The sequence below is a fragment of the Panthera onca genome, chromosome C2 (genome assembly GCF_046562875.1).
Source record: "Panthera onca isolate mPanOnc1 chromosome C2, mPanOnc1 haplotype 2, whole genome shotgun sequence".
NCBI classification, from domain to species: Eukaryota; Metazoa; Chordata; class Mammalia; order Carnivora; family Felidae; genus Panthera; species Panthera onca.
In genome coordinates this window covers 94288390-94299555 of record NC_138347.1, presented here as the reverse complement: position 1 = coordinate 94299555, position 11166 = coordinate 94288390, and the positions used below count along the sequence as shown (strand labels likewise).

The 11166-nt window shown below is 41.2% G+C and overlaps 1 protein-coding gene across 2 annotated transcripts in view; it reads left to right on the top strand.

The window, feature by feature from the left end:
* Positions 1-844: 844 nt before the first annotated feature.
* The window catches only part of FNDC3B (fibronectin type III domain containing 3B), a 409006-nt gene continuing 398684 nt past the window's right edge, over positions 845-11166 (top strand). For both annotated transcript variants that reach the window (XM_060640759.3, XM_060640755.3), the window contains exon 1: positions 845-988. The gene's annotated coding sequence lies outside the window, so the exon portion shown is untranslated. The remainder of the gene's footprint in view (positions 989-11166) is intronic.

Here is an 11166-nt window from a genome sequence, read left to right as displayed (position 1 = left end):
GGTGAATACTGCCCATCTTAGGGATGTTGCAGGGGCACTTTTGATTGTCACATTGACTATGAAATGCTGCTGGCATTTAGTGGGTGAAGGTCAGGAATGCTGAGATGTTCAGCAATGCCTGGGACGGTCCTACCTAACAACAGAACGCCCACCTACAACAGTTGTCTTACCCCACATGTCAATGCTGCACCCATTGAAGAACGCTGGCAGAACTATGTGTAGCCAGCCTCCAAGATGGCCCCTGTTGATCCCTACCTCCTGGTATTCACACCCTTCTCCTGTCCCTCCCACACTCACTCTAGAGGAGGGTTGGTCTTTGTGACCAGCAGACTATGGAAGAAGTGATACCATGTCACTCCTGGGTTAGGTTATCTTGGATCACCGCTCTGGGGGAAGCCATATGATGGGAAGCCCTACTGAAAGGCCCACCAGTAAGGAACTGAAACCTCCTTCCAGCAGCCACATGGGTGAGCTTGGAAATGAATCCTCCAGTCCCAGTCAAGTCTTTAGAGACTATACTCCTGGGTGCAGCTTGATGGCAACCTACCCAGCTGAGCTACTTTTGGATACTTGACCCTCAGATACTGTGTGAGATTATAAATGTCTATTGTTTTAATTACTACATGGCGGGGGGGGGGGTAATTAGTTCATAGCAAGACTTGATTTGATAGCCACACACAGTAGGTTCAGTTCATAGGGATCTCACATGAGCAATAAGAATGGTAACTCAGGATATGACATAAAGGGAGTTCGTGACTCCCTAAAGAGAAAGGGGAAGTGGGGGCTCATTGGGGAGGAGTTGAGAAGATAAGAGAGGGAGAAGAAAAGAAAGCATTCAGATATTTGGGTTCTAGCTTCTTCCTCCAGACCTACTGCAAGTGGTTGTGCAATCTCCTGCTGCACCCAGATACCTGGCCAAGGAACCAAGTAAGAAGGTCTCTCCAGGCCTTGTCTCTCCACTCACCAAGCTTTGCAGCCCAGCCCAAAGGTATATTCACCTGAGGAGTGTCATTTTCTAATTGTCACCAAGAATCTCTATGGGCTAGTCATCTCCCTGCCTACTTTTGGATCAAGATAATGAGAAATGGGGAAATGGAGACAATCAGATATGTTTAGAGGTTTTCCAGAGCAGGGGCCCTTTCCTAACTTTTTTGGATACACATTGCGATGATTTCAAGTTCCTTAGGAGAAACCCAGCTTTAACATGGCACCATCCAGGCTGGTTGGAAATAGCTGAGGAACAGGTCCAGGTGGTGAGAAGCCAGAGAAGTGCCCCTAAGGTCTCCCTTGGCTGCTATCTGAAGTTCCCACATGACCCTTGTCAGGGATGACCGAGTAGAGAGCCAGTGCCCAGCCAGGAGGTTGCTGGGGCCTGGGGTAAGAATGGGCTTTCCCAACCATGTTGGCTCTGGACGTAACCAGAGGATCTGCAGCACCAGCAATAGTCTAGGCCTTGGCTAAATCAAGAGAACGCCAGTTTCGTAACCAGAGATTTCAGTGGCAGATGTCAGCAGGGTATGCCTATAACCAGGAGGGATAAGGGCCATCATCCTGGAGGCCATCAAGGGCCTATTTTAATCCAACAGCTCTAGGAGAGCTCAAGGACCAGCACCCCCTCTCCCAGCCTCACCTCCAGGACCATTAAAAGAAGACCTGAGTGGTGGGGAGGGTATCCAGAAACAATGAATATTTACCCAAAATACACAAATTACCAAAGAGCCTGTTTTTAACTGAAAGACATTAAAATCTCTTTAACTGACAAGTTTATGCCTCATCCCAGCGGCTCGTGGAGCAGACTAGAGAGCTCTAGAGAGCTCTAAGAAATAGTTTGAAAAGAAATTTGCTAAACCTTTTTTTTTTTTTTTTCACTTTCCAATTTGTAGTGAGTTACATTTTTGCCCCCACGGAAACATCAATGTAGTAATTGCAGCAATTGCCTGATTCTTTCCCTCTGAAATTTTTTAGAAAGAAAACACTGAATACAAATGCAGCATTCACTTTCCTACCAATCACATCCCCTGTGCATGCAGTCACCCCAAAGCATAGCGTCTAATGTGAATATGAGCGATACTATGGATCCTAAACTTCAAATAACTTGACCATTGACTACAGTAGAAAAATTGTTTCCTAATAAAATGCTGAAAAGCTCTCAAAGAATAATAAATTTAAGGGCACCTAGCTGGGTCGGTCAGTAGAGCCTGTGACTCTTGATGTCAAAGTTATAAGTTTGACCCCAAGCTGGGTGTAGAGATTATTGATAAAAATAAAATCTTTAAAAAATAAAGAAAGAAATAAAAATAAAATACTGAAAAAAATAAGTTTTCCTAAAATAGTAGAAGTCAGGAGTCTAAGTACCTACAAAGCTGTCTTCCATTCCGTAGCGGAATACAAAAAGGATGAGAAAGAGATAAACTGGGGAAGAGGATAACCCCACTTCTCGGCATTTATCCTCATTTTAATTTTGCCTCCTTATTCTCCACTTACATATTATATTCTTCCACTTTCTTTTAAACAAAGCTGTGTTGTTTTTTTAATTTATTTTTGTTGTTGTATGATTTTTAATTTTTTTAATGTTTATTTTTGAGAGACAGAGAGACAGAGAGAGAGAGAGAGAGGGAGAGGGACAGAGAGAGGCGGAGACAGAATCCAAAGCAGGCTCCAGATTCTGAGCTGTCAACACAGAGCCCAATGCAAGTCTCGAACTCGTGAACCGCAAGATCATGACCTAAGCCAAAGTTGGACACTTAACCGACTGAGCCACCCAGAGGCCCCTCTTCCAGTTTCTTTTAAAACCAAGGAATGATCTTTCTCAAATTGAGGTCAACAGACTGTCAAGGGGATCAAGTTGTTCTTGCTCTAACTCTGTAGAAAGAGGGCAGATATGAGAGCAGGCCAATGAACAACCAAAGAAAATTAAATCTGTGGATGTGTAGGGATCCAAAGACACCCCCAAAGCTTGGACGGTCCATCTTCCTACTGGACTTGGAGTCACCATATGAGGGTGTGAACCCCAGTTTTGCTGTTTACTTCCTTTGTAAGTAAAGGAAGCTCCTTGTAGGAGTTCTTGAACTACTTTACATCTCCACTTTCTCACCTCTAAGATGGATATTATAATATTAATACCACCTACATCACCAAGTTGCTGTGAGAATTCAAGGAGATAACATGCATGAAATTCATATTATTTGAGGGCAGTGTCCCAAATCACCACTGGTATCACACAGAAAGTATTACAGTGCTATGCAGCTTACATACAAAGCAAGAAATAACTCTTCCTGTCCCTTCTCTCACCATTTACCTCCCCAGCAAAACAAAGAAAATTGAAGCTTCAGAGAATGTGGTTGCCAGAACCAGCATCCAAATGGTGCACAAATGAGCAACCAGCAGCTGTTCCCAGGGTTAACAAGTCCATACTAAGGAATCTACGTCATCAGTAACAAAACCCTAAGGCAAATACAGACACCCCTGGATAGGCCAGATGACAGGAGAAAATACAGGCCAGGCCCTTTCTAGCTGAGGTTCATCAACAGTTCCTTAACGTGAAGGAACCAAGGGGTGGTAACAAAACCCTATTACCTTTAGACCCTTGCTGCTGAAGTGCAATCTACCGACCGGCCCCAGCAGTATCACCTGGGAGCTTGTTGGAAACTCAGCATCTCAAGCCCTGCCCCAGACATACTGAACCAGAATCTGCAACTTGACACAATCCCCAGGTGAGCTGTTTGCACAGTACAGTCTGAGAAGCACTGTTCTGGAGTTCACTGGACAGAAGCATGGGAGATAGTATATGTAGTTCTCAACCTGTGTTTCTGAGTGTTCATAAGATTTCCGATGATAGAACCCCTCTGGGTATTGTTACACAGAAATCTCATGCAGGGGAACTCTACCTGGCTATTACCAAAGATTTGGATATGTAGATAAGCAAAAAGATAAGTAGCACCCTCAGGTTTTACGTCTTATTAATTTTTTCTCATGTTTATTCATTTTTGAGGGGGGGGGGGAGGGGCAGAGAGTGAGGGAGACACAGAATCCGAAGCAGGCTCCAGGCTTGGAGCTGTCAGCACAGAGCACAATGAGGGGCTTGAACTCATGAACCATTGAGATCATGTCCTGAGTCAAAGTCAGACGCTCAACTGACTGAGCCACCCAGCTGCCCCACTCAGGCTTATGTCTTAAATGCGTATCCATGCCTCGGGGATGCTTCATGCTACCGAGAGCACCTACTGAGTATCCTAGTAAGAATTTAATTTTGGACATTGAGCATTCATCCAAAAATCACTTATTGGACACATATTATGGGCAGGGTTCTATTCTTAGAGGAATAACCAAACCTGGAGTAAGTAATCTTTCCTTTCAACTTAAACTACACCAGCCCATAAAAGCCAAAATCTAGACATAATTGAAAAGCTTTTAAATGAAGAAATTTATAGAATTTTACTCTTCTGTTTCCAAAACTGAAAAATAAAGTTAACAGAAAAATAAAATTTTTGTAGGAAAAATATTAGAAACCCTAAAATATATACTTCAAATATATTTTCTCGTCAGTGCACATGAGCAAGCTGGGGTCAGGAAAAGGAAGAAAAATGCACAAAAGAAGGAAGAAGCAGGGAAGCTCAAAGAAAGCAAATAAAGGATGAGATAGTGAGAGATGAACAGAAGAGAGACAGGGAGGGGCGCCTGCATGGTTCAGTCAGTTCAGCGTCTGACTCTTGATTTGGGCTCGGGTCATGATCTCACAATTTCATGGGTTCAAGCCCCGCATCAGGCTCTGTGCTGACAGTGCAGAACCTGCTTGGGATTCTCTCTCTCTCTCTCTCTCTCTCTCTTTCTCTGCCCACCCCCCCTCCCCCACCGGTGGTGTCTCAGCCACTCTCAAAATAAATAAATAAATAAATAAATAAATAAATAAATAAATAAATAAATATCTAAAAAAGGAAGAAAAAGAAGACAAAGAGAGAGAGAGAGAGAGAGAGATACAGAGAAAGTGAGGCAGACACAGGTGCAATGGTGTGTGAGGTTTCAGACAAGTTAGAATTGCCACACCTGACACTCATTTGAGTTCATAGTAAGAGATCATTTCCTGTCACTTCCCTTTGTAAGATTCTGTACTGCCTAACTATCCATGGCTCTTTACCTCCTTATCAAATATTGTTAACTCTAAAATTGAGGGGTGCAGCAGCCCTTTTGTGCTTAGAGGTACTCAAGTATCACCTCTAATTGTGAAAGGAGGATTAATTTATTATCAACAAAAATAATTTGTAGAGTTCCGATATTTGGTGTGCTCTGTAGGACCTGCTCTAAGGACCTTGCCATCTAATTAACCATCAGTCGTCAAAGCAATGATAGAACTAAACTGGATCTGCACACTATGACAACCAGGCTAATAGTTGTCTACTCTTCCCTAAAAGATATCCAGGAATAGAGGTGACATCTCAACAAATTAATATGAAATTGACAGTTAAGGTATTCATCAGAAATCTAGAACTTATTTTATATTATTTATTTGAGAGAGAGAGATGGAGAGCATGAGCAGGGGAGGGGCAGAGGGGTGGGGGGAGAGAGAATCCCAAGCAGGTATCAGCTGTCATGCTCTCAGCACAGAGCCCAACTCAGGGCCTGATCCCAGGAATAGTGAGATCATGACCTGTGCTGAAATCAAGAGTCGAACACCTAACCGACTGCACCACCCAGGCACTCCTGGAATTTATTTTAATAAAAGACCATGTTGGGCACCTGGGTGGCTCAGTCAGTTGAGCGTCCAACTTCAGCTCAGGTCATGATCTCACAGTCTGTGAGTTCAAGCCCCGTGTCGGGTTCCGTGCTGACAGCTCAGAGCCTGGAGCCTGCTTTGGATTCTATGTCTCCCTCTCTCTCTGCCCCTCCCCTGCTCATGCTCTGTCTCTCTCTGTCTCAAATACAAATAAAAACGTTAAAAAAATTAAAAAAAAATAAAAGACCACGTCAAGCTGTCTGAAGTGAAAATCAATGGTTTTATTATCCATGAGCATAAAAAATCTTGCTTTTTTTCACTTGTAAGATAGAAATGTTTATTCTTGTCAAGGCTTACATTGCTTCTAGGATAAAGTAATGCAGAGAAGAGAGGCACATAAACTCATGCAGATCCAGTTTATACTTCTGCATTGTGACAGTAATGTGCAAGGAAGGAGAGACTAGTGAACTCGTAAATATAGAACAATTTGAGATTTTGCACACAAGTTATTCTAGAAATGCCAAAATACCTCGTTTACAACAAACCAAGAATTTAAATGTTGGTTGTTCCTGTTCACCAGTACACAGAAAACACAGAGTGAAAGGCTTTCACATTTCAAATAACATACACTCAGGGAGCAACAGGATTCATCTTGCTCTAAAAGGCAAAACGACTTAGTTGGTTGTGAATGGAAATAAAATATGGCTGCGTATAGAAAGCAGAAAACATAACTTTTAGGGAGATAATCTGCTTTTTAAAAGATGAGCATATGGGGGTGCCTGGGTGGCTCAGTCGGTTGAGTGTCCAGCTTCGGCCCAGGTCATGATCTCACATGTCATGGGTTCGAGCCCCGCATCGGGCTCTGTGCTGACAGCTCAGAGCCTGGAGCCTGCTTTGGATTCTGTGTCTCCCTCTCTCTCTGCCCCTAACCCACTCATATTCTGTCTCTGTCTCTCTCAAAAATAAATAAGCATTAAAAAAATTAAAAAATAAAAAGATGAGCATATGATTCTGCAATGATGACATAGAAACTGAAGCGTTATTTCCTAGTCCTTATTACATTTCAGCTGTCCCCGAAACTAAAGTAATGGAAAAATTGTATTTCTATGTACAAAGTGACTATAAATTATCCATTCATTACAGAACATTTTACCCCTTATCTATTTAGATACAATTATAGCCTTGCTCTCCAGCGTTTTAGAAAACAGGATGTTGGTTAATAAAAATTCCAGTGAAAAGTAAGTATTCATTTTCTCTGAGCTTGTCTTGCTCCTATTTTGTCCCTTATTTCTTTCCTCCTAAATTGGGCAAAAGATGTGTCCCAGTGATCTAACTTTTCTTTCTGAAATCTAGCCGGAGCAATAAATAACTCTCTAACTAAAGTTTCCACTCTTTTTATAGTCTTCTGACATTGTCATTCAGTAAAAAGTTTTATATGATGGACTCTCAGATGGGCTGAAACTAGATAGATTAGTAAAATACTATATAATAGCATCTGGCTGTGATTGCACTTTTAAAAATATAGTAGACACATGCGTATTTGATCTATGTCTGCTATATATGTATATAATTTCTTCTAGACTGTGAGCTCTGTGAGGGTAGTGACTGAGCCTGTCTTGTTCACTTCTGTAATGCCAAAACACAGCATAGTTTCTAGAATATAGCAAGTATGTGGTGCATTTATTCACTCATTGGCTGTCTTTATTGAGTGCCTAACTCTGTTCCAGGCACTGTTTCTAGATGCTGGGGATATAGGATTAAAAAAGAAAGAGGGAAAGAAAGCTTCTGCTCTCGTGGTGTTTTATTCTAGCAGGGATCTACAAGCAAACAAATGAGTAAAACATATAGTCTACACTTTGAGAGAAAAATAAAGCTGCATAAGGGAGGTAAATTGAGGAGTATGAGATGCTACCAGATACTGGGTGTTTATAGCAAAAACTGCACTACCTAGGTCCTCCTACGGGGGGAGACATTCATTCCTGCCCCCTCCGCCCGACTCCTACCCGCCAGCTACTGTGAATATTGGCAGCTGACAGGTCACAGCTGAGTTCTCTCCAGGACCTGCTCTCTGTAGGAGGAAACTGCCTTGCTCAAGGTTATGCCCCTCCTGGGGGTAGCCTGCATCCAATAACTGGCTCATGCGGTGGTTCAGATCTCTTTTGCCTCAACTGGAATAATTCTGAGGGTCCATCCCAGCTCTAATGCTCCTTGTAGGATCAGCTGAGGACTCTGTCGTCGCTGCCTTAGTAGTTCGGCTTTCTCCCACTTCTCAGTGCTGCCTCCTTCATCCCCATCCATCACAGGTACCGGCCCCAAATACACTCCCCCCACATCTCCTCATGTAAATCTCAGAGTCTCAGAGTGAGCAAGGGGGAGAGTGGCATTTGGATTTTCTTCCAATTAGAGTTGTCAAATACATACTTGGTATGTGATTCTGGAGCTCAGGGAAGAAGTAGAGTAGAGTATATAGATTTGGAAGTTGTCAGTAGTAGTTAAATCCATAGGACTGGATAAAATTCAGCCAGGAAGTAAGTGTAAATAGAGAATAAAAGAGACCCAGTGATGGATTTTGAAGCCCTCCAACACTTAGTGATTAAGAGAGATGGAAAGAAACAACAAAGAAAATGGAAAAGAAACAGCTATTATAATAGCAGAATCGTGGAATGGCGTCCTGGCAAGCAACTCCTGGAAATGCTCCAAGGAGAAGAGAATGATTAGCTGGGTCAAATGCTATAGACGTATCAAACTGAAAACTGAACTGGTGATTAGATTTGGCAACATGGAGGTCACTGACGACAAGAGTGGTTTCAGTGAAATGGTGGTACAGTGAAATGGTTTAACAGTAGAATGTGTATAACATGTCTTAGTCAAGATTTATTCGGTGCCTGTTATATTAACTGGCTATATTTATATTTCTTCCATATTTGAAAGGGTAGGTTATTTGTATTCCCAGTGCCTAGAACAAATACCTGGCATGTAATATGTGCTCAATGCATATTTTTTGAATCAATGAGTCACTTGGTGCCATTTTTATATGTACCCAAGCTTCATTGACCTTAAGAGTATAGAATTTTTAACATGAAAAGAGATTATAATCTTTCCACCTAATTCAACTACCTCTTTTTACAATCTAGCAAGCCATAGCCTTCAGATATCGCCACATAGCTGAGTTGGGACCAGAATTCAAATCTCTGAAGCTGAGTTCTTCATTTTAGCCCCTGCAACATTCTGAGATATGAAAATGTTTGCTTTTATGTAACTCTATGGACGTACAATCACCTTCAGTTCAAATTAGAGAAAAAGCAAAAAATTTTTTTTCATGGTGTTCAAATAGTTATTCGCCTAATCCCTTAGTGAGACTTCTTAATGCTTCTAAATAGAGTTCATTGTGTGGGGCGCCTGGGTGGCTCAGTTGGTTAAGCGTCTGACTTTGGCTCAGGTCATGATTTCCTCATGGTTCTTGAATTTGAGCCCTGTGTCAGGCTCTGTCCTGACAGCTCAGAGCCTGAAGCCTATTGCGCATTCTGTCTCCCTCTTTCTCTCTGCCCCTCCTCCATTCATGCGTGTGCGTGCTCTCTCAAAAATAAACACTTAAAAAGTTTTTAAAAACTAGAGTACGTTGTGTGAAACTTTATGATTAAAAAATTTACTTTGTAATTCTGTATTTTTATTTGATAAAACACTAAGGGGTCTAGGAGTCTGTACTAAGGGTTTCCATATTACTTCACAAACCCAAAAAATTACCCTTTGGGAAAAAAACCAGCATGGGATTTAGGTTCTATTGTCTCATTCTAAGCAAAAAGTTACCTAGCCTGATTCTTTTCAGATGAATCTTTAATAGAGCAATATAACATAAACCTTACCTAAGTGATGAATCTCTAAATTCTACTCCTGAAACCATTATTACACCTAATGTTGACTAACTTGGATTTAAATAAAATTAAAAAAAAAAAAACATAAACCTTATCATTCAAACAAACTTTAAAGCTTTTTCATGCACATGGTGATTCTCTCGAAAAATGATTTTAGATGAAGCATTGCGAACTGAAATAGATTTCCGTTGTACTAGTCACTTGTACTCAGAAGGGTCTACTTCATTTTCAAAGACTCTAAGTATTTAACATCAAAAACCGGACAGTAAAAGTGCAGTATTGTGAATGTCCTAATTTATTTTATAGAAACAGATTTTGAATGTCATACTCAGAAAAACACTACTTGTGGGTAATATCATTGAACAAGGCTTTGGCAGAAACTTCAAAAAGAAACTGTCAAGTGCAGAAAAATAGAACCTAGAATAATAAAACTTTATTCTGGTCAGTTTTACTAATCTATACTGCTGATGAAGGTGCCAAAATCGAAAGCATAATTTACCTGTCCCATTGGCTAATATGTTATAGGTTTTTTCCCTGGAAGTGTCAGATCGACTGAGAGAAAACAGAAAACATCAACTGTATTCAGTTTAGTCATGGATATAATGAGTAAGCATGAAGTAAGTCTATTTGCTTTGAGTCTTCACAGGCCAAGACAAAAAGAAAGGAAGACATTGTGTAGATCATTCAAACTTCAAAACCCACCAGGGAACAAAAACAGGGTTTTAAAAATGATTCAGTGTATTTCAGTAAAATTAATTTTATTTTATTTTATTATTTTTTTTTTAATTTTTTTTAACGTTTATTTATTTTTGAGACAGAGAGAGACAGAGCATGAACGGGGGAGGGTCAGAGAGAGGGAGACACAGAATCTGAAACAGGCTCCAGGCTCTGAGCTGTCAGCACAGAGCCCGACGCAGGGCTCGAACTCACAGACCGCGAGATCATGACCCGAGCTGAAGTCGGCCGCTTAACCGACTGAGCCACCCAGGCGCCCCTAATTTTATTTTATTTTTAAAGTTTACTTATTTATTTAGAGAGAGAGAATGAGAGCACAAGCTGGGGAGGGGCAGAGAGAATGAGAGACAGAATCCCAAGCAGGCTCCATGCCACCAGTGCAGAGCCCGATGCAGGGCTCAAACTCACAAACCGTGAGACAGTGACCTGAGCCGAGCTGGAGTCGGACACTTAACTGACTGTGCCACCCAGGTGCACCAATAAAGTTTATTTTATACAAAATAAAAGATTCACTTGTAACTACCTAATGTAATTAATTCATTTGGGCCAGGATACAAAATGCACTGAATGAAACCCATTTGGGGAACAGGATATTCATCTGGCCTCAAAGAAGCATCTCATATATCCGTTATTAAGTATAATAGGAAATGGCATTTTTATGAGGGACAGATGCAAAAGACACTCACATATTCATACACATATATGCATAAATACATACCTTAAAAAAATTTTACATACTTCTCTACAACTTGCTTTTCTCAGGCAGTAGTGCCTGAAAGAATTTCTAACTCAACTAGTATCTCTTTCTCTAACTTGCTATCTCTATCTTTTTCAGTGTGGTTGTGGATA